Source organism: Scomber japonicus, chromosome 9 (assembly GCF_027409825.1).
Source record: "Scomber japonicus isolate fScoJap1 chromosome 9, fScoJap1.pri, whole genome shotgun sequence".
Lineage (NCBI taxonomy): Eukaryota > Metazoa > Chordata > Actinopteri > Scombriformes > Scombridae > Scomber > Scomber japonicus.
The window spans coordinates 37,355,597-37,379,915 of NC_070586.1; the positions used below are offsets into that span (position 1 = coordinate 37,355,597).

The 24,319-nt window shown below is 41.6% G+C and overlaps 1 pseudogene; it reads left to right on the plus strand.

Moving 5' to 3' along the window:
• Positions 1–533: 533 nt before the first annotated feature.
• Positions 534–6,666, plus strand: LOC128364998 (putative nuclease HARBI1; annotated as a pseudogene).
• The last annotated feature ends 17,653 nt before the right edge of the window (positions 6,667–24,319 follow it).

Here is a 24,319-nt window from a genome sequence, read left to right on the forward strand (position 1 = left end):
TCATCATCATGATTCCTTCAGTATTTAATCCTGATTATAAAATGCATACTATAACCTATTAACACAGAACACAGGATGTATTATTCTGGCATTGATATGACATCAGATTGATTCATCAAACTGCTATTCATTAAAACCTGAAAGAGGATTAATATGATCAAGCATAACACATTGTTATTCTACTTATTCCAATTATAGATAATTGATTATCACCATAATGTAAGCATAACATCAATGTAACACTTTCTCACATTAAATAAACATTCTCATACCAACATTTGTGTTTATAAAAGTAGAAAGTACAATGACAGTTCTTCAAATATCCATTTATCTGTGATCGCTGTAATAGCTGTGATAATGGAGTTTTCTTTAGGTAACTGATATAAGTAATTGTGTTGATAGGGGGATGTTCTGAGTAGGACAAGAACAGACTCAACAGACTGATTAAAAGAGCTAGCTCAGTCTGTGGCTGCCCTCTGGACCCTATAGAGGTGGTGGGAGAGAGGAGGGTTTTGGCCAAACTGTCCTCCATCATGGACAACACCTCTCACCCTCTGCATCTGACTGTGAAAGCTTTATGCATCTCCTTCAGCGACAGGCTACTGCACCCCAAGTGTAAGAAGGAGCGCTTCCGCAGGTCCGTCATTCCAACTGCAGTCAGACTGTACAGTGCTGCACTATAATTGCACTTTAGGGTCCTTTTTTTTCTTTTTAATTTTATTGCTGTATTTAGGGCCCGAGCGCTGACCAGCGCGAAGCCCTATTGTTTTTGCCAAGATTATTAGGGCCCGAGCGCTGACCAGTGCGAAGCCCTATTGTTTTTGCCATGATTATTAGGGCCCGAGCGCTGACCAGCGCGAAGCCCTATTGTTTTTGCCAAGATTATTCGGGCCAGAGCGCTGACCAGCGCGAAGCCCTATTGTATCTGTCCGGATTATTAGGGCCCGAGCGCTGACCAGCGCGAGCCCTATTGTTTTTGCCATGATTATTAGGGCCAGAGCGCTGACCTGCGCAAAGCCCTATTGTTTTTGCCATGATTATTCTTCTCTGTATTTTTAGGGCCCGAGCGCTGACCAGCGCGAAGCCCTATTGTTTTTGCCTTGATTATCCTCTTTATTTTTCTTCTGACAAAGTAACTGCCTTTTTGACCCCCTAAACGTGCCCCAAAAGTCACCAAAGTGTGCATGCAAGCCAGACCTGGCGAAAAATTTGATATTTTATGGTTTGCATAAATGGCCGTAGCAAAATGGCTCTCTAGCGCCCCCTACAAAATCAATAAAATCGAGCCCCTCGCCACAGATTGACATAGAGTAACGAAATTCGGTACACATGTTCATCATGTCAAGACGCACCAAAAAGTCTCTTGGACACATACCCTAACACCAACAGGAAGTCGGCCATTTTGAATCAAATTATTGATTTTAATGCCGATTGTGGCATCATATTTGAACAAACTAGTCCTAGAGATTTCATCCCATCCACTTCAAATTCACACATAGTCATTTTGAGACATTGGAGATGAAAAGTTATCAAAAGCTTTTTCGCCCGTCATTCCTGGTTGCCGTGGTGACGCAGCGAATTTCGATGTCTCACCATGAAATTTCAAACCCTCATAACTTGACTCCACATGGTCTCAGCTTTTCCAAATTTCAGATGCTTGTTCAGCGTCCTGGTCTGAACACATGTACAGTCTCATATTTAGTGACTGTCATAGCGCCCCCTACTGGCAACAGGAAGTCACTTGTTTCATTCTTTCACTAATTACTCCCATAATCTTATGTATTTATATCTGAAATTGACTCAGCTGAGACATAATGCTACATTCTGCAGCTCATGACATACTCATACAATACCGTTGCCATGACAACACATTCAACGCCATGAAATACGATTACAGTTTTCAGGGGCAAAGGATGCCTCCACGGTAACGAAACTCAACACACATGTCTGGAGTGGGTTCATTTAACATCCTATATACTTCAATGGGATGGGTGTGACTAAACGGCTCAATAGCGCCCCCTTGAATATTTCAAAATTGAACCTCAGCCTTCCCGATTGACATAAAAGAATGAAATTCGGTAGGTTTATGTATCATCTCCAGGCGCACAAAAACGCCATTTGGAACCATACCCCAAGTCCAACAGGAAGTCGGCCATCTTGGGAAACATGCTCAATTGTGTTGAGTTTTTTGATCATTTCCAGGCCACATATTTTAACGAACTAGTCCTAGAGATTTCATCCCAGTGTTGAAAAAGAACTTTATTGTTGCTTCCCCGAGTTGGTTGATGCAGAAGAGAGCACTCAGAAGACGAGAGTTGGTTAAACACCCTTTATTACACTGTTTGCAAAGAGCGGAGATCACTCTTACATAGAGTACATCTATTCAACCCCAAGCCCAGAGAGAGATCTAAGTGTTGGTAAGTGTCTGTGTCTCATGCACTCTCTTGTCCTCCCCTCCCCGTCCATCTTTTGTTACCTTATACGGATACCTGTTTACTACTTTAGCCTTCTTGCAGCTGTGTCTTGTTTCCTCCCCACTCATTATTTCTGATTTATTCTATCTATCGCTTAACAAGCTACTGCAACATCATCCCTCTGCTATGTGTGATCATAGTCTTCTTTTTATTACACCAATACTAGTTATGTTAAAACCCGTGTATATTAAATGGGAGTTTCTATATGAACTTCAACAACGTCTGTGTATGTGTCTCTGTGTGTGTGTCTCTGAGTGTGTCTCTGTGTGTGTGTATGTGTTATAGACTCAATAACCTTCACCATCCACTTCAAATTCACACATAGTCATTTTGAGACATTGGAGATGAAAAGTTATCAAAAGCTTTTTCGCCCGTCATTCCTGGTTGCCGTGGTGACGCAGCGAATGTCGATGTCTCGCCATGAAATTTCAAACCCTCATAACTCGACTCCACATTGTCTGAGCTTTTCCCAATTTCATATGCTTGTTCAGCATCCTGGTCTGAACACATGTACAGTCTGATATTTAGTGACAGTCATAGCGCCACCTACTGGCATAGGAAGTCACTTGCTTCATTCTTTCACTAATTACTCCCGTCATCTTAAGTATTTACACCTGAAATTGACTCAGCCAAGACATAACACCAGTTATCAAAATCTTTTTTATGACTTATTCCTGTTGGGCGTAGCTGTGCGGACAATTTCAATGCTTCGCCATGAGGCAGGAAGTCCTACAGACATTGTCCTGTCTACACCAAATTGATCATGCAGAGGGTCCCGCCCTGAACACATCTATGCATCAATACTGTGTCAAATACACAGCGCCACCTACTGGATACAATAGCGCCCCCTTGAAAATTGAAAAAAAATTGAGCCCCTCAAGTCAGATTGACATAGACAAATGAAATTCGGTACACATATGTATCTTGTAAAAACGCACAAAAAACTCTCTTGGACACATGATGTCACTCCATTTTGAAAAATATGTGCGATTTTGGTGTTTTCCACACCTCGTACTTTAACGAACTCCTCCTAGGGATTTAATCCGACCAACTTCAAATTCACTCAGAAACATCTTGAGACATTGGAGATGAAAAGTTATCAAAAAAGTTCTGATCCCACCACTGCCACCATATGTAAGGGACCGAGCTGGCTGACAAAGGATACTGAGGTGTTTTTTAAAGAAAGAGGATTTTTTATTTTACCAAAAAACTGCAAAATGATACAACAACAAAATAACTAAAGTTTTGGGCCCATATAAGAGGTCAAAATAAATAGAACGCAAATAAAGTCAACTTAACACTAACAGACCTGGGGCCCGTTTCAGAAAGCAGGTTTAGTGAAAACTCTGAGTTAGTTAACCCTGAGATGAGGGAAACTCTGGTTTTTCGGTTTCACAAAGCCAGTTCAGCTTAACTCTGAGTCAGTTACTCTGGCAACATACGCCGTGAACCTAACCTGCTCGCTAGCAGGTTTTCTTCAACTAACCCTGAGTTTCTCCTGCTCTTAAGTTGAAGCCTGCAGGCTGAAGGCAGTGGCAGACATGGCGTGTCCCTTTCCAGAAGAGCCAGTTGACGTCAAGGCGCAGATACTCCACCGAAATCTCCGTCGGGAGAGGATTATTAGACCCCGATTAGACGTGTTAATCATTTCCTGATGAGTACCTTTTTGAGCGTTTCTGTTTCTCTGCAACATCAATTATTTATTTAAACAACATTCTCAGCCCTCACATCGTTCACATGACATCGTGGATACACTCTCAGTTCTGAGCAAATTCTTTGCATTGCACTTCATTTTTTTGCCAACGGCAGTTTTTTATACAACATCGGTGATGCAGAGCATGTTTCCAAGGCAACTGTCTGTCGGGCTGTCCGAAATGTGACACTGGCATTGAAACAGCTACTGTACGTGTTCATAGTTTTTCCAGGTCACAGACCTACCAGACTTCTCAAAGAAGAGTTCCACAGAATTGCAGGTATCAGTCTAAGCAGTAATTAATTTATGTCATGAAGCTTGAAGCACTAATCAGTCAATTTGATATATTTTAGGGTTTCCAGAGGCCTGTACTACGAAGCTGGATTTTCTCTTATCGAGATAACTTCAGGGTTAACCCTGGGTTTTCCGTACTACGAAGCTGGTTCACTTCTTACCGGGGTAAATCACCATGGTAACTTATGCTGAACGGCTAACCTGCTCCGGAGCAGGTTATGTTCTGGATAAGAGATCAATGAGTACAAAAGCACCACCTCCTGACCAATCAGTTCTCTTAGAAAATGACCTGCCCATTCTTAAAAGATCCTGTCAACATTGGTGCGCGGATCGCGAGAGGAGCGCTTAGGAGAGAAAGAGTTTTTAGTGATAGATGCAATTTTTTAATTGGCCAAAATATATATTTAAAAAATAATCATTGAGGCACGTGGGGGATATTATTATGTAGGTTTGACATCCTGAGATCAAAGTGTCAGGGAGCATAATAACTGTATTTATTTATTGTAGGCCTAATTGTAAAAAATTGACGAAAATATATATTTGTAAAATAAGCCTTGAGGCACATGAGGGATATTAGTCTGTATGTTATACAGTTGGTTTGAAATCATTCACTCAAGTGGTTGAAGCGCATTATAGGTTTGTATTTTGAATGTTGAATATTAAACTAACTTAATGTCTCTTATGAGAGGAAGGGCACTGAGGAAGCGCTCTGCCCCAAACGTCTGTGCCGTAATAAAGTGACATTGTGTGATCAGAGTGTCCGTTTATATTGTCTGATAAATTAATATTGTATGATCTCATGAATTTACACATTAACAGAGTCGGCAATTTTCTGCCAGCATTCCTTCCTGGTTTTTGCTGCTGCATCATCAGTGTTGCTTTTGGCCTGGATGATGTGATTGAATTCTTCATATTTTTGAATAATAATTGTCTGCTCCTCCATGGTAAAGTAGTCTGCTCTGCAGGGTTTCTCCATGTTTGTGATTGGTCAGACGCTGCAAACACCTCCCCTTTATGTGAGCGCGCAGAGATCCAGATTGGAAAACCCTGGGTTGATTTACCGAGTTGATATCCAGCTTCGTAGTACCGTTTATCCTAGACTGCGAATATCTGGATAAATCAACCCAGGTAACGGAGAGATATCCTGGATAGGTGAATCCAGCTTCGTAGTACAGGCCTCAGGTGTGATTGGCTGCATTGATGGCACTCAAATTCCGATCATAGCTCCTTCAATGAATGAAGGAGATTATGTGAATCGGAGATCTGTCCACAGCATTAATGTACAGATAGGCCTAAATAGCCTTTAATATTCCAAATTAAATATACTTTACAGCTAATTACTGTTCTCCACTGTGAAGATCATATGTGATGCAGCCCACATGATAAATAATGTGGAAGCGAAGTGGCCTGGGTCTGTGCATGACTCACAAGTGTTTCGTGAGTACACTGACTGCCAGATTTGCCCGTGGTGAGTTTATATAGCTATATTCTATTATCAATATTTTGTTTCCTCCTATTGCAACTGAAACATTAAACTGTATCTTGTATTATCATAGGAGAGTTCGATGGTTACCTACTTGGAGACAGAGGGTACCCCTGCCAGCGCTATCTGCTGACCCCTTACCCTGACCCTGAGCCTGGCCCACAGCAACACTACAACTTGGCTCACTGCAGGACACGAGCCAGAGTGGAGATGAGCATTGGGATGCTCAAGGGCCGGTTCCAGTGCCTTCGTAGGCTCAGGGTCACCCCAGAAAGAGCTTGTGACATTATAGTAGCATGTTTGGTTCTCCACAACATTGCCACCATTAGGAGAGAACAATGTCCTACTCTCCCCCCTAATGATATAGACAATAATCCTGACCCCCCCCCCCCCCCCCCCCCCCGATGCACGAGATGGAAGAGCAGTCCGAGACATGGTATGCATTAATCATTTCTAATTGACCCAAAGAATGACAATATGCCTCTCATTTTATGAGGTCTTCTTTATTTCCTGGAAGGACAAATGTTCAATGTTGTTAATCCTTTTTTGTTGAAACAATTAAAAATCATGTGGGCACATCACCCACCTTTAACTGATGGTCCACCAGTTGCATTTCCATTTGTCTTGGTGATCTGCAGCCTTATATGTTCCATCTCTAGTTGTGATTTGTTGATTTGTGATTGTAAATATACCTTGTAGATTTCTTTCACAGGGAGCTATAGGAACATAAATGATGTAGAATTTCACAGTGCCATGTCATTGTAAGTTGTGGGTCAATGCTGAACAACATCTTACTGAGGTAAACTGTGCTGTAGAGGTTGATGGACCTTCTTCCTCATTGTAATTTCCAGCATTGCTCTGTTAGAGAAAGAAGTTGCAAGTTGTATTGTGGAACAAACTGAAACCAAAGTTGTTTTATTTTTAAAAAGAAAAAAAGTGTGAACTTCAACAGGCCTCTCTGCATCTTCCCTCTCTGTGGCAGCTGATAAGGTGTCTTCATCATCCTCCTGTAATGAAACAGAATGTGTATATTATATTCTACCCATTATGCCAAATCTGTGGAATATTGAATACTTACAACAGCATGGAGGTCTGTTATGGCAGAAGGCTCCACGAGGCAGATTACTCCATCAGTAACTGGTAGAAGATGAAGATTAGATGGTTGATTACCCAGACAAGTGCCCCACCTAATTTTTTTTTTTTTTTTTCTTACAATAGTGTGCAGGTCCTATTACAATTTTTCAAACTCTGAGTCACCTTAAAATAGGTTGATATCTGAAAGCAACAGCAGCCAATTACAAAGAACTGTAGCCTACTGCTACAAGAAAAAGGGTGCCAAGTTGTGTCTAAGATGAATGAGTGGCCATTAATGAGAGAACACTAGAAAAAGGATTAATGTACATGCCTTTCATTTGAATAACTTACCTCTTATGTAGGCCCCTGTGTCCTGGGGCGTGGCTGGGTCCGATGAGCTCCCCCCAGAGATGCCCTCAGCAATGGGTCGCCCAGTGTTCTGACTGAGGGCCATCTCTTCAGCCTCTGAGAGAGGTGGTGGTGGTGGACCGCCACCTGTTTTGCAGGCCTCTGCCTTTTTTCTGTTGGCTATAATGGAGGTCAAATTTAAATATATCCAGAAAACACAAATTTGGAGACTTGTAGGCTACTGTATGTATAAAAGGCATTTAGGAGAGGTGTTGCGATCTAGAAATATCTGGGAAATTATAAACTTCAGAGGTATAACAGGTGAAGCAGTTACAAGAAAATGTATTTTTATTTCGTTTGGTTTATCCATTATCCAGATATTTTGGTGCTTATTATGCTTTATTTCATTGAGTGTAATATGACAGTTTTACGACAATATATGTTATGAGTCGGCACGTAGTTGTGAGACAGTCATGCAGTTTGAGTTTGGTTTTTGGTACAGATAAGATATTGCTGTATGAGCTGCGGCTGCAGTCTTTTGAAAAACTCTTATAAAAAAATAATGCAGAACCGGGAAAATAAAGTTGCCTAAACGGAAGATGGAGTCCTGTCTTTTTAAGGGTGCAACAGTTGCTTTCATATAGACAATATTAATTACTGGCAGTGTTTCCCTAATGAATGAAAATATATCTATCACATGTAGAATGTAGCCACTGAATGCCGTTTAATGAGGGCAGGCTAAACAACATCACAATTGGTTGTACTTATTATACCTTACCTGTTTGAACTACATTTTTATATTTCATCTTTGGTTGCTGCCAAGTCCGTTTGGTGCCTGTTGGGTTGCACCTGTGCGCACAAACACACATATGGAATATAATTGTTGAAAAAGTGGAACATTTTTTTTTTCTCCAATTAATACTCACGCATTGACTTGGTCAGTAATTTTCTGCCATGCGAGCTCTCGCTCTTTTGCTGCTGCCACAGTATTGCTTTTTTTTAGAAATATATGCTTACTTTCTGCATATGCGGTCATTAATATTTCCAGCTCCACCGGGGAGAAGTAGGAGGATCGAGGCTTTTTCTCACTTGTTGCCATGGTCAATCATGTTATCTGTGTGCCATTGATGAGGGCTTTTTATATCCTCATGCACGGGCTTCACTCGGGGTTACCTTGACTCAGAGTTGATTGAACTAAGTGTTATCACCTGTTCTGAAACCGAAAACTCTGAGTTTGACAGCTCAGAGTTGGTCAACCTAGAGTTAAGGTTTTAACTCAGAGTTTGTTGAACCTGCTTTCTGAAACGGGCCCCTGACCTCCCAAATGAAGACAATGGGGAACATATATACTGGCTGATCAGACCATACATAACACAAGAGGGATGACTAACAGAAAAACACTACCAATGAAACAAATAAATAGAATAATCCCCCCCCCCCCCCCAAAAAAAAAAGGTTAACTCAATTACATGAACAAACCCAAAAATACCTGACTAAATATTCAATAAAGAGAAAATAAATCAACATAACTAACTCCTAAATACACAGCCCCCCCCCCCCACACACACACACTGAAGTAGCAGGACATGGTATGACCCAATGTGAGTGCCGTGGGAGTCATACAAACTTTAGTTCAGTTGTGTGGCTGCGAGTTCGGCCATCACAGGTGTCAAACTAATTTTCATTAAATGGCCACATACAGACCAATTTGATCTCATGTGGGCCGGACCATTAAAAAGATGGAGGGAAGGAAGGAAAGACAGGCAAAAGGAAGGAGGGAAGAAAGGTAGGAAAGAGAGATAGTGAAGGATGGACAGACAGACGGAAGGAAGGAAGAAAGGAAGGAAGGGCAGATGGAAGGAAGGAAGAAAGGAAGGAAGGGCAGATGGAAGGAAGGACAGAAGGAAGAAAGGAAGGAAGGACAGATGGAAGGAAGGAAGGACAGAAGGAAGAAAGGAAGGAAGGGCAGATGGAAGGAAGGACAGAAGGAAGAAAGGAAGGAAGGACAGATGGAAGGAAGGAACGAAGAAAGGAAAAAAGGAAGGTAGGAAGGACAGATGGAAGGAAGGAAAAGAGCACTGGATGGCAAGTGGGCTGGATTGCAACCCTTGGTGGGCTGCATGTTTGATGCCCCTGATGGTGAGCATGTATCATCATGAGTCAGTCTGTGCCACAGCAGCTGGGTCAGACCCAGATCCTTTGTTGCATATGTCATCCTTTATCCTCTATTTCCTGTCTCTCTCCACTGTGCCTGCTAAAGCAGAAAAGCCCAAAAGAATAATACAAATAAGAACAGATTGTTTAGCATGAGGAAACATTTTAACAAGAATTTCCCTAAATATACTTGTCATCCCTACAAACCTATAATAAATCCTATCCCATATCCAGGCTTGTGGAATAACGGAATACATGTAATGGCATTACATAATATAGTAATATAGTATAATATAGTATACCGTTATAGCTACAGAAAAAATATGTAATCCGATTACAGGTACATTTAGTAAAATTGGGATTATTTAGCGGGATTACAATTACAACACATTTTACAATAAAGAACGATAGATTACCATGTACTGTAGCAGTCCCAAATGTGAGCAGAGCAGAAACAAGAGGGAAAATTAACTCGCTGATCCACGATGGTCGGAGGAGAGGATGATACCGCGTGACGTGTGCAGGTGCGCACAGTGGCACACGTGCACACATTTTAAACACAAATTGAACTTAAAGGTTGGCAGGGGCGTTTGTTACACCCTGTGGCAATCCCAAAGACATTTACAAATTACTTAAAAGAGAGCCTGAGTTTATGACAGCTTGTTGTGCACATAACCGCTCTCCACTGACAGTAGTGGTCCCTGATATGAGCAAATTGGGCAAATGCCCAGGGCGGCATTTTGTCATGACTCATGGGGGGGCAACATGAGGGGAATGGGGATCCACTTAAAAGAGCAATACTCTAATGGAATTAGTGGGCTAAAATCAGTCACATCTTGACTTTTCATCAATAATTTTAGAACATACAGGCCTATATAGTTCATGCACATTTTTATTTTTCTGGATTGTGTGAAATGGCTAAAAAATAGGTAAAAAAACGAGCGCCTTCAAGGTGAATTGGTTTAGTCTTAGTATCAATCACATAATAGGGGAGCAGATTTCATATGATGACAACATTGACGATTTTGTATCAAGGAAGGCCAGAAGGGTCAGGTTTAAGTTGGCTTTGTGCCATGTAAGTTCAATAGTGTAATAATTAGATTCTCTTCAGTGTGTTTTCCCATTTGTGTAAGAAGGATTTGTGCTATTAAGTTTCTAATTTTTCTTAATTTATTTGTATTATATTATTATTGTTGCTTTCTGCTCTTCTTACATTTCTGATTGTATATATTTTTGGCATATACATGTATATAGTGTATATTTATGGATGTCCTTGTAGTTCTCTAAGTTCTGATAACTTATCAGTCATAGTTTGTGCAGTATTGTATTCGTTGTGTTGTGGCAATGTTTGAGGTGGTGATTGTGCACTTTAAATAGTGTGTTTGCTGTTCTAAGTGCAATAGTGTAATAACTGGATTCACTTAAGTGTGTTTTTCCATTGTTCTGATGAAGGATTTGTGCAATTGAGAAATATTATTCTCTATTTCATTACTATCATATTATTCTTTTTTCCCACAGATCTTGTTAATTTTTTAATATTTAACATATATTTTTAGGGGGGGGGGGATGCTCGAGGGGAGTCTTACACAGATTCAGGTTTATATGGTGGGATTGTTTATAATAAAGCAGAATTTATAGTTGAACCCTGATCTCCATCAGAGCTGTCAGGACATTTTTATTTGAAGTAGCTGAAATTATTAAGTAATTGCATTGGGGCGTGGCTATGTCGTGATTGAGAGGTTGATTGACCAATGTCCTTGAGATCCAGCCCTCGCAACCATAGCAACCTCCGCCGCTCCGCTCATGGCTCCGCCCATGGCCCCGCCTCATGCCCATATAAGTAGAATCCGTGTTTTTATTTTTCCCGGCATACACCTGAAATTTTCAAGATGGCGCTGCCCAGATCCAAAACTATTGGCTTCTGAGCAGCCACAAACCAATGGGTGACGTCACGGATGTTACGTCAATTTCTTCAATACAGTCTATAATTAATACCAACCTTGAACACACCAATATACCCACCGTAACTGGTACTTAGTATTGCAAGTAATCAAGTTACATTACTTTAATATTGTGGTACTTGGCTTACGTTACTGACTACATTTTTTAACAGGCAACTGTATCGTAATACAATTTATAGTAACCGTCCATTGGTTTGTCCAACAATACAGCACTTCCATTAAATATCTAAAGAACAACAAAGCTGCAAAGGCCTTCCACATTTTAAAATGAATGAATTTTGTTTGATATGATGTTTTTCTCTCTCTTAATCTTCAATTCTGGACATTCAACCCTCCGGTCTAGTTGCGTATTTCTATATATTTTGTATGAAAACTGTTCTGTTTCATATAAATAAAGAAACTTAATTGCCTATTCGATCATATTTCAGTACTATTGATGGCTGTATACAATATGTGTTGTTGATCTCTAGTTGCAGCCGAGAGAGACCTCTTGTGGACGTTTGGAGTATTCCTTGCACTACCGTGAAGCTGACTGTTTACAGCAGTGGTGGTGTATTATTATTATTTCCTTGTTTATTCAAACCATTTGAAATAATTTGTATTATGTTGTTGTTTAATTTCCTTTAAATAACTACAACTTCAAGAATTGAAAATTGGCTAGTTAGTCATATAGGATAAAGAATTCAATGTACCATGCCATGATTCATCGGGCTCAAATAGTGAAAGAGTGGTTCAGGGAGCATTTTTTTCATTTTCACACATGGCTTGTCCACCACAGAGTCCAGACCTTAACCCCGTTGAGAATCTTTGGGATGTGCTGGAAATTGCTTTGCGCAGTGGTTCGACTCTCCCATCACCAATACAAGATCTTGGTGAAAAATTAATGCAACACATCAAAACATTAACACAGTGAATGCGTGCCGGAATCAAAGCTAAAGGCGGTCCAACGAAATATTAGAGTGTGTGACCTTTTTTTTTGGTGGTGACTTTTTTTTCCTGGCCAGGCAGTGTATATACTGTATATACAGTATCTAAATGTGACTCTTGTCGTGTATTGAGATTCACAGCCAGCTAAACTCTCCCTTGCATTATATCCTCCAAGGAACAGGCAGGTGTTGTAGTTGATCAGGATTTATTACAAGAAAGTGTGAAACTGAAATGGACATATAAAAATATAGAAAAGCATTCATTAATAAACAATACAGAATAGGTTGTCATATGTACAAATTAGCTTATCATGGCTAGGAGGACCAATCTAATATCTATTTATAGATCTACATGTAAGTATTCATGGGTAAGTATGATTCAAATTATGATACTGAATATTACAGAACTAATCAGGTAAGTGATGAGGTAAGTAAGTAAGTAACACATAGTAATTGAACTCAAACTAAAGCTGCTTGAAGGCTGAAATCTACCGTTATACTGTATCAACGGTAATACGTGCCGACAAATTACTCAAAAATCGTTGCTAAACGCTGCAAATATCACAACAATTAACACTATAAATTTTAATAATTATCTATAACATGTTAATTTACTTATATTTCCACTCAAAGGGCTACAAACAAATATAACAAACTTAACAACTTAATGTAAGACAGAGCGTTTTTCCGTTGCCATGACACTACCATACTCTTAGGGTCTGTTCGAAACCGCATACTGTCCTACTACTCGTACTAACTCTGACATAATTTGTAGTATGTAGTGTGTTTTTTTGTGTGTGTTGTGATTTAGAGTATGTGAGAAGTTCGCGGATGGTTTACTAGATTCGCCAGAATCTAGCTGACTACTCACACTCAAATTACCCAAGATGCGACGTAACTTCTGAAAAAAAACCCAAAATACAAACGTCACAGATCACCGTGGCGTATGTAAACAAAGCAACGTCCGGTTACGTCACTTCCTGTTGCTTGCTATTGGCTAAGGCTGCAATACCAACGCTAAATAAAAGAACTATGCCCCCTAGTGGCCTGGGAGTTCTAGCAGTAAATAAACAGTTCCAATACAATCTATATAAATATGATTATTAAGTTGACTTCATTTGAACTGATTTTCTTTTTAAATGATGATGATTATATTATAATATATTAAATAATTCTCTTCTTTTCTTTCAGGCTAAGCAGCAACTCAGGCTGGTCCGGACCAGGTTAATTTGCCAGCATAAGTTGCCATGATAACTGAGCTTGAACTATGCTGAGCTTGCTTTATGGAACCGAATCTGTTGGAAAATGAGCCACACTAATGACATAAACCTGGCTTATTTGGCAATCCTGCTTTATGGAACAGGGCCCAGGTTGATTTTACACAACCACATTGAGTGAAATTGACGCTAAGGATAGCATAGCATGTTGGATCATGTGTATCACTCCAAATAATCTTATTGTGATAGCCAGTCTGTAGCTGTGTCCCAATTCAGGGTCTTCTGGCAAACTGACCTGGTCCGGATCAGGCTAATTGTCAGGCTTAGCCTGAAAGAAAAGAGATGATTTAACATATTATGTGGCTTCATTAATCACCATAATTTAAAAAGAAAAGTTCACATAAAGTCGACTTAATAATAGCTTAACACATATATATATAGTCAACTTAATTATATATATATGTATGTATTTGTGTCTGTGTGTGTGTTCATAATATTGAACATTGAGGTCTGACAGAATAACAGCCTCATAAATATTGAAAAAATGCAAAAATATTTGGACAAGAGATGTAATATTTAAATCCATGTCTTTAACTGGTAGGAAGTGCTGTTTTAAAGGTATTTGTTATTGATTAGTACATTTAAAATAATGTCTAAAAAGTCAACTAAGACGTGTCCAGTCTATATAACGTCCCTGTTCTGAAGGCGTGTCCCTTGATTGAGAAGCTTGTACATGACAGAACTGCCATAGTACACAGGGCACTGCAACAAGAGCGCACCTTCAGAGACAGATCAGACCCATTCAATCGATCAGCAATTTCCTGCCAGCCTTTCTCTTGGATTTTTTTTTGTTTTTTTGTGATCATATGTTTAAATTCTTCATATGTCTCCAGCAGAAGTGTGTGCTGGAGACTGCTGCTGTGGCTCTTTTGTGGTGGATTTTGTCATTGTGAATCCATTTGATCTGTGTTCAACGTCATGGGCAGCATGTGAATGGTATGCACACGCAACTAGTCTGAATACTCGAGCCTGTCTTGAATTAGTTGGATTGCGTGAACGTGGATTGGCCTTTATATTGCCTTGTAGAGGCAGATATGTGTGCATCATAAGTGAAATGTGAAAACAACAAGAGAAGGCGAAAGGTTAATAGTTGTATCAGTTTGGGATATCGTAACAGGCCTTGTAAGGAGTTGTTTTTACCATGTTGATTTCACCAGCTCCTTGTAAGGAGTTGTTTTTACCATGTTTGATATTCCCAAAGGAGATCAGGTCGCCAACACTTATGAGTAGAATTCCAGGAAACCGAATCTTAGCTGGAATGTGCCAGGTCAAGCTGACGTGTGCTGAACGTATTTATACCGCTACAGCAGCAGGTTTATGCCAATTACATAACGCTGATTTTCAGACCCGCCGACTAAATCCTGAACACAGAAATCTTGAAACACAGTTTGTGAAGCCTACCCCCACAATTCAAATCTAAATGGTTGAAATGCTTTTTACACCTTTTTTAGAAATACATTCATGAACTATTTAATGTGTTTAGAAGAAAATGTCTGAATTCACTTTACGCAGTCTTTAATGCACTGCGTTAGTAGATCAGCTTGCACATTTTTTGCAGGTAATGTCAAGTTTGCACGTTTTTACACACGCAAACCTTTAGTAAATCAGACCCTATGCATAAAGAGCCTTGAGATGACTTTTGTTGTGATATGGTACCTTATACATAAATATTGATTGATTGATAAAGTGTTGGATATTGTTGACATGGCTATCTGTTGCTCTTAGGAACAGCATGTTAGTAAATAAATGTACAGGTCATTCATTTGGGTAATTTCATGTTCCTGTGTTGTAAGTTGAATTTATAAAAAAAGGCTGTAGAGGTCATTAGTGGAATTTTTATGTATTCTCATAATTACAAAATAAGTATTTCTTCATCTTCACTACTGCCAACCTGATCAGTGTATCCAGTAAAATGTATCCTATCCAAAACTTAATAATGATAATAATAATTGTACCATTATACAGTATATCATTCTCTTTTTTTTAATAATTCAAACTCTTTATTTGATTTTCATTTATAGAAAAACATATAATAACAAACAACAGCATATAACAGACAGCATGGTAGTGTACAGTGATATGTCCCTTTTTAACTCAAGTATCAAACCAAAAAGCCAGAAAAAAGAATATACATACATCACATATACATGCGCACATACATAAATGATAAATAGACCTAGCCACCACAGTCCATCCATCCATCCATCTTCTTCCGCTTATCCGGGGTCGGGTCGCGGGGGCAGCAGCCTAAGCAGGGAAGCCCAGACTTCCCTCTCCCCAGCCACTTCGTCCAGCTCTTCCCGGGGGACCCCGAGGCGTTCCCAGGCCAGCCGAGAGACATAGTCTCTCCAGCGTGTCCTGGGTCTTCCCCGGGGTCTCCTACCGGTGGGACGTGCCCTGAACACCTCACCAGGGAGGCGTCCGGGAGGCATCCTAATTAGATGCCCGAACCACCTCATCTGGCTCCTCTCGACGCGGAGGAGCAGCGGGTCTACTCCGAGCTCCCTCCGGATGGCTGAGCTTCTCACCCTATCTCTAAGGGAGAGCCCAGCCACCCTACGGAGGAAGCTCATTTCGGCCGCTTGTACCCGCGATCTTGTTCTTTTGGTCACTACCCAAAGCTCATGACCATAGGTGAGGGTAGGAACGAAGATCGACTGGTAAATCGAGAGCTTCGCCTTTCGGCTCAGTTCCCTCTTCACCACGACGGATCTCCCGTTCCATCCTTCCCTCACTCGTGAACAAGACCCCGAGGTACTTGAACTCCTCCACTTGAGGCAGAATCTCATCCCCGACCCGAAGAGTGCACTCCACCCTTTTCCGGTTGAGGACCATGGCCTCGGATTTGGAGGTGCTGATTCTCATCCCGGCCGCTTTGCACTCGGCTGCGAACCGATCCAGTGAGAGTTGGAGGTCACGGTCTGATGAAGCCAACAGGACCACATCATCTGCAAAAAGCAGTGACCCAATCCTGAGGTCACCAAACCGGACCCCCTCCACACCCTGGCTGCGCCTAGAAATCCCGTCCATAAAAATTATGAACAGGATCGGTGACAAAGGGCAGCCCTGGCGGAGTCCAACCCTCACTGGAAACAAGTCCGACTTACAACCGGCGATGCGGACCAAGCTCTGACACCGGTCGTACAGGGAACGGACGGCCCTTATCAGGGGGTCCGATACCCCGTACTCCCGGAGAACCCCCCACAGGATCCCCCGAGGGACACGGTCGAATGGCTTCTCCAAGTCCACAAAACACATGTGGACTGGTTGGGCAAACTCCCATGCACCCTCAAAGATCCTGCAGAGGGTGTAGAGCTGGTCCACTGTTCCACGGCCCGGACGAAAACCACACTGCTCCTCCTGAATCCGAGGTTCAACTACCCGACGGACCCTCCTCTCCAGCACCCCCGAATAGACCTTACCAGGGAGGCTGAGGAGTGTGATTCCCCTGTAATTGGAACACACCCTCCGGTCCCCTTTCTTAAAAAGGGGGACCACCACCCCAGTCTGCCAATCCAGAGGCACTGCCCCCGATGTCCACGCGATGCTGCAGAGTCGTGTCAACCATGACAGCCCCACAGCATCCAGGGCCTTGAGGAACTCGGGCCGGATCTCATCCACCCCCGGGGCCCTGCCACCGAGGAGCTTTTTAACCACCTCGGCAACCTCAGCCCCAGAGATAGGAGAGCCCACACCCGAGTCCCCCGGCCCTGCTTCCTTACCGGAAGGCGTGTTGGTGGGATTGAGGAGGTCTTCGAAGTATTTCTTCCACCGATCCACAACGTCCCGAGTCGAGGTCAGCAGCGCACCGTCCCCACCGTACACAGTGTTCACGGCGCACTGCTTCCCCCTCCTGAGACGCCAGATGGTGGTCCAGAATCTCTTCGAAGCCGTCCGGAAGTCTTTTTCCATGGACCGAACTCCTCCCATGTCCGGGTTTTTGCCTCAGCGACCGCCCTAGCTGCGCTCCGCTTGGTCTGCTGGTACCTGTCTGCTGCCTCCGGAGTCCTACAGGACCTATAGGACTCCTTCTTTAGCTTGACGGCATCCCTCACCGCCGGTGTCCACCAGCGGGTTCGGGGATTGCCGCCCCGACAGGCACCGACCACCTTGCGGCCACAGCTCCGGTCAGCCGCCTTAACAATGGAGGCACGAAACATGGCCCACTCGGACTCAATGTCCCCCGCCTCCCCCGGTACATGGTTGAAGCTCTCCCGGAGGTGTGAGTTGAAACTCTCTCTGACAGGAGACTCTGCCAGACGTTCCCAGCAGACCCTCACAATGCGTTTGGGCCTGCCAGGTCTGACCTCACAACATCCCCAAAATAACATAGACAAAGAAGTAGCCCCATGACTCCCTAAGGTTCTCATTTTCATTATTAACTCTTGCCAGCATGTCTTCATAGGATACTATCTCTGCCATTAGCTGCAACCATTGTCTAAATTCTGGGGGGGAGGTACTCTTCCACAGCCTCAAAATCAATCTAGTAGCTGTTACAGCCCCCACCTTTATCACAGTGAGGTCATACTTAGATGCGTGTGGTAGCTCTGAGTGGTCCCCTAAGAGGCATAGCCTAGGAGATTTTGGTATCGTCATATTCATCCCCTTCTCCATATGTTCTAGGACTCTTTCCCAAAATGGTTTTATTAGGTTACATTCCCAAAGTGCATGTACAAATGTTCCTGTTTCTGTATGACATTTCCAACATAAATTATTGGCCAATATGCCCATTCTGTGTAGTTTAGAGGGTGTGAAATAAAATCTGTGTATTAATGTATATTGAACAAACTTTCCCCTGGCCTCCCGTATGCCCTTACCCGTATTTGACAAAATTTTTGACCATTCCTCCTCACTAAATTTACATTGCAAGTCTTTTTCCCATACTAGTTTTAAGTTATTACACAGATCTCTCGTTTGACCAATAAAGAATTTGTAGAATCCTGATGTCCTGTGTGCTATGCTTGGCAAGTCTAGAAACTCCATGATTGGGTTTTTCCCCTGATTGAATTTACCTTTAGTAATACAGTCCCTAATTTGTAAATATTTCCAAAAAATTCCCTTATGTTCCAAATCAAGTTTTTGCAAAAGGTCTGAGAAAGGCATAAAATGTCCATGTAAGTACAAGTCACTTATTTTATGAATCCCCTTTTTCAGCCATTGATCCCAGTAAATAGTCTTTCTTCCGATCCGTATCTCTGGGTTGTGCCATGGGGAGGCATAGGATTGTCTTAAGTGTGATACTTTACATATCCTGTGTACTTCTCTCCAGACTGTTTGGGAATGAGCCAGTACTGGGTTAGAGGAACAGTTATCCCCATCAGTCCTTGATCTATGCGATAGGATGTCCACAAAATTAAATGGGGCAACCAACTCCTGCTCCATCTGTATGCGGTTTTTACCTGTGCTTGCTCCTCTCCAGTGCTCACTCAGCATGGCCATTTCAAAAGCCAGGTTGTATAATCTGACATTGGGGAGGCCTAAGCCCCCTACATCTCTAGATGACCACATTTTCTTAATATTGATTCTTGGTTTTTTCTTATCCCAGAGAAAAGTTTTTACAATGTTATCAAAAGTCTTAAACAGTGTTGATGGCATGTCTAAAGGTAACATGATTGAATTGCGGGGCTACAACCATTTTTATCACATTCACTTTTCCCCATAGAGTGAGCTTTAATTTCCCCCACTTTTCTAGATTTGTTTTTATCTTCTGTAGGAGTGGTTCTGTATTTAGGCGTATTATTTCTTCCAAAGGTATTTCATGCCTGAACTTGAAATTAAAAAAGTAATACAATTAGAGTGACATGTATTTGATATCGGCATGGCTTCAGATTTATGCCAGTTTATCTTATATCCTAACAGACTTGAATAAGAGTTGATGCACACAAGTAATACTGGTAGTGAGTTAGCAGGTTCTGTTATTATTGCTAAGATGTCATCTGCATACATAAATAACTTGTGTTCCCTGCCGCCTGCATGCACACCTTTAATTCTGTCCTCTGCCCTAATTGCTATTGCCAGTGGCTCTAGAACTATAGTGAATAGGAGGGGTGAGAGGGAACAGCCTTGTCTCGTTCCCCTTGACAGGCCAAAAAAGTTTGATATCACCCCATTTGTAAGAACAGCAGCTCTTGGATTGGAGTAGAGCACTTTAACCCAATGGCAGAAACCAGGCCCAAACTCGAATTTAGAGAGGGCTGCCATAAGGAAGCCCCATTCTACCCGGTCAAATGCCTTCTCGGCATCTAGCGATAGGGCTGCGACCGGTATAGGATTGGTGCAATTTATATGTACAAGATGCATGAGTCTTCGCATATAACTAACCCTAACCCTATCCATTGATGATCTATGCTTGATAAAACCTACTTGATCACCATTTATGATATTTGGTAGCACCCGTTCCAACCTTAATGCTAGAGTCTTTGTCAATATCTTAAGGTCAACCCCAAGTAGACTTACAGGCCTGAAGTTAGCTGGTTGTGATGCATCTCTATCTTTCTTAGGGATAAGAGTGATCAAGGCATCATTAAATGTGTTGGGCAGAGAACCCTTGTCAAATGCTTCCAGGTAAACCTCATGTAAAATCGGGGCTAGGATGTCAATATATTTTTTATAATATTCAATTGGGAAGCCGTCTAACCCAGGTGATTTCCCATTTTTCATAGACTTGATGGTTATTCTTATCTCCTCCTCCGTTAGAGGGGTATCCAGCATTGCTCTTTGCTCCTCAGAGATATTAGGCAGATGGAGGCTTGAAAAAAACTTTTCTATTTCCTCTGCACTAGGTGTGCAGATAGACGTATATAAATCTTTGTAAAATTCTTCAAATACCTTATTAATTTCCTTTGAGGAAGTTACTACTCCATTTGCTCTTTTAATCATTGGGATATTGTTAGAGACATCCTGATGTTTTAATTGTCTGGCTAACAGTCTACCACCCTTTTCCCCTCCTTCATAAAAAATAGATTTCAGTCTAGACAAGGCATATTCTGCTTTTTTATTAAATATTTCATGTAGCTGATATTTACGATTACAGATTATTTGATATAACTCCTCCGTATTATGAATTGCCAATTCTTTTTCCAGATCACATATTTCCTTTTCCAATTTTGTCACTTTCATTGCATTCTCTTTTTTAATTTTAGAGCAATGGGCTATGATTTTCCCCCGAATGTATGCTTTTGATGCCTCCCGAACAGATGATATTTGTGATGTAGATCCAATATTAATTTCAAAGAATGATTTAAGTTCCTCTGATAATGTGTTGCTGAATACCTCATCCTGCAATATCCTAGTGTTTAGCCTCCATCTGCTCTTTCTATCTGTCTGTCTGTAGATCTATATGTAGCTCTACTGTAGCATGGTCACTAAGGGCAATCGTTCCTATCTTACAATCCACTACTGAGTCTATTAGTGTGTTTGATATTAGGAAGAAATCAATCCTTGAGTGTGACTTATGACAATGAGAGTAGAAGGTATATTCTCTCTCACGGGGGTTCACTAACCTCCAAGCATCCACCTGACTCAAATCCTCTGTTAACATATGTATTGCGGCCCTATCCCTGGGTATGTGCCCACCCCTAGATCTGCTCTTATCAATCACCCCATCCATCACTTGGTTGAAGTCTCCTGCCAAAACAACCTGACCTTCCATATCTCCCACCAGTGTATTTATCTCATGGAAAAAATCAGGATCTCCATTATTAGGGGCGTATATATTACATAATATTGTCTTAATTCCATTAATTAAGGCCTGTTTCATGTTCACAATAATGTGAACATGAAACAAAGATGGAATAAAACTATTTGCAGCAAAGAATGAGTAACTGTTTTTCTTTTTAGTCTAAATGAAAGTTTGATTTTGCAATCTTGCACACCATCAGAATATACATCTAGCGGACTTCCGGTTAAGCCATGATCGGAAAAGACGCATAGTCAATTGCTCCGTTTCAGTCGGTACCAAAAATACCCCTAAACTCGAAAACTCTAACGTGAAATCTATGAAGGGCGAGGTATGAGTGGGGGGAAACAAAAAAGAGACAATGTGAACCAGAGAGGGAGGGTAACTGAACAACTGAACAAAAAGCCCAACAAAAAACAAATGGAGCCGACCGACGAAGAAACTGGCGACTTGCTAGCTAGCAGCGATAGTGGTGACAAACTGCTCCGGGAACTGTCAACTTTTTCGAATAACATCCGCGACTTCAAAGATGACATTCACTCAGCTATCTCCGACCTCAAGGGAGAATTAAAGAAAGACTTCAAAGACGAGATAGCCACGCTGAGACACAAGCTAAACCACAAGCTAACTGAAGTCGAGACCAGGCTCCAGGGTCACGACCAGGCGATCACCGAGGCAGAGGAGCGCATTTCGGATATGGAAACAAGCAGCGCTACAACGAAAGAGGCTCTGCTGAGTCTGTTGAAAGAGCAACGCAGACTGCAAGGAAAGTCACCGATTTAGAAAGCAGGTCCAGAAGAAACAACATCCGGGTCTATGGTATATCGGAGGGCTTGGAAGGCGATTCAATGATAAAGTTTATGGAAAACCTGCTGACCACGGAGCTGACCCTCCCCGGCGGTATGTCTTTGCAGATTCAACGGGCTCATAGAGCTCTGACCCAGAAGCCGGGACCTGATGCTACTCCTCGGTCCATTGTGATAAACTTTCAGCAGTATGATGTCAAAGAAACGGTACTGAAATTGGCTTGGAAAAAGAAAATTCATCTAAACAACAAACCAATTTTTTTTGACCATGATTATGCATATGAAGTGATGGAAAAATGTAAAGCCTACGGGGGAATTAAAAAAACGCTTAAAGAAAAAGGCATTCGTTTCCAAACCCCATTTACGAGGATCCGTATCCACTGGAGCACCGGCCCACGGACCTACGAGGACGCCCACCAAGCCGCAAGGGAGCTACGCGCACGGGGGATGGAGGTGCCGGCTGTCAGAGAGGACCAAGCCTCCAAGTTAGAGGAGGGGATACTGAAGGCGTTCCCGTGGCAACGAGTGGCCGACGGAGGAAAACAAATGGAGACGCGAGTGAAAGAAAAGCTCCAAGAATTTAGAAATTCATCCCAATGTTAAAAGCACTAAAACCACGTAGATCAACATGTGAGTTGACTGGGAAAACAAGGGAGGCGAACTATTCCTTTTTACTCTCTCTCTCTTTATTTTAAAACTTGATCTGTTGAAACTACAGTAAATCACCGACTGAACCGAATTCCAGTGTTGGACTCATTAGTGGACATGGAGCGCACCAGCAAGTCAGCTACTGCACCACTAAGGAGGGCCCCAACCGTTCAGGAGGGGTTTCTCCCTCCACCCACCAACAGGGACCTTAGAGGGACTCAGGTTCCTCAGTTACAGGAAGTTTCTGCATTTATTGATTTTGTTATTATGACGGTAAATGCTTGTTCTTGTTTTACGTTCATAACGGGTGTGGGCTTTTTTTTTAAAAAAATTCTCTCTCTACAAGGGAAATCTGCATTTGTTGAAGCTACAACATAATACAACTTCAGGTGTAAATGTGTACATACAGGGACCAGATAATGAAAATAATATCTCTAAATGTGAATGGGCTTCGTAGCCCAGCCAAACAGAGCAAAATTCTTCTTAAACTAAAAAGGGAAAACATAGATATTGCTTTTTTGCAAGAAACCCACCTGAGGGAAACTGAACATGAAAGACTCAAAAGACAGGGGTTTAAATATGTCTTCTCCTCCTCAAACAGATCTAAACACACTAGGGGAGTAGTAATACTAATTTCAGGAAGGGTGACATACGAACATATGTCTACTATAAAAGACAAGGAAGGTAGATTCATAATGATCCGTGGGAAAGTTGATGGAAACTTGTTTACCCTATACAATGTGTATATCCCTCCTGGTTCAGAACCAAATTTCTATACCCAAATAATCGAGAGAATTACAACTAAAGCACAGGGGACTCTAATATGTGCAGGTGATTTTAATACTACGCTTAACCCAATCCTCGACTCAACTAGGACAAGAACATCCCGCCCCCAAAAAATAACAAAGAAAGTTAATTTACTACTATCAGAAATAGGACTATTCGATATTTGGAGACACCTTAACCCATCAGTCAGAGATTATACCTTCTACTCTTCTCCACACTCAACATATTCTAGAATTGATTACTTTTTAATTTTTGGAACAGACAGTAGCAAAGTACAAAACTGCCATATTGGAGCAATGGACCTTTCAGATCACTGTCCACTCTATTTGTTGCTAAAAATTACCTATAGAAGGAAGCTCACACACTGGAAACTAAATCCTAGTGTATTGAACAATAACAGGACAGAACAGTTTGAAAGAGAAATTCAGGAATACTTGGAGTTTAATGATAATGGGGAGGTTTCTCCACCCATGCTCTGGGATGCCTGCAAAGCAGTAATGAGAGGGAAGATGATTGCAGTGACATCCTTTCTTAAGAAACAAAGAGAGGAAAAAATTAAAACTCTCCAAACTGAACTCAAAAACCTAGAATCTGAACATAAAGAATCAACAGACCCAAAGGTTAAAATAGATATAAAAAAGAAAAGAAACCAGATAGAAGAGTTATACTCACAAGAGATTCAAAAGAAATTGCTTTACATAAAACAAAAATACTACG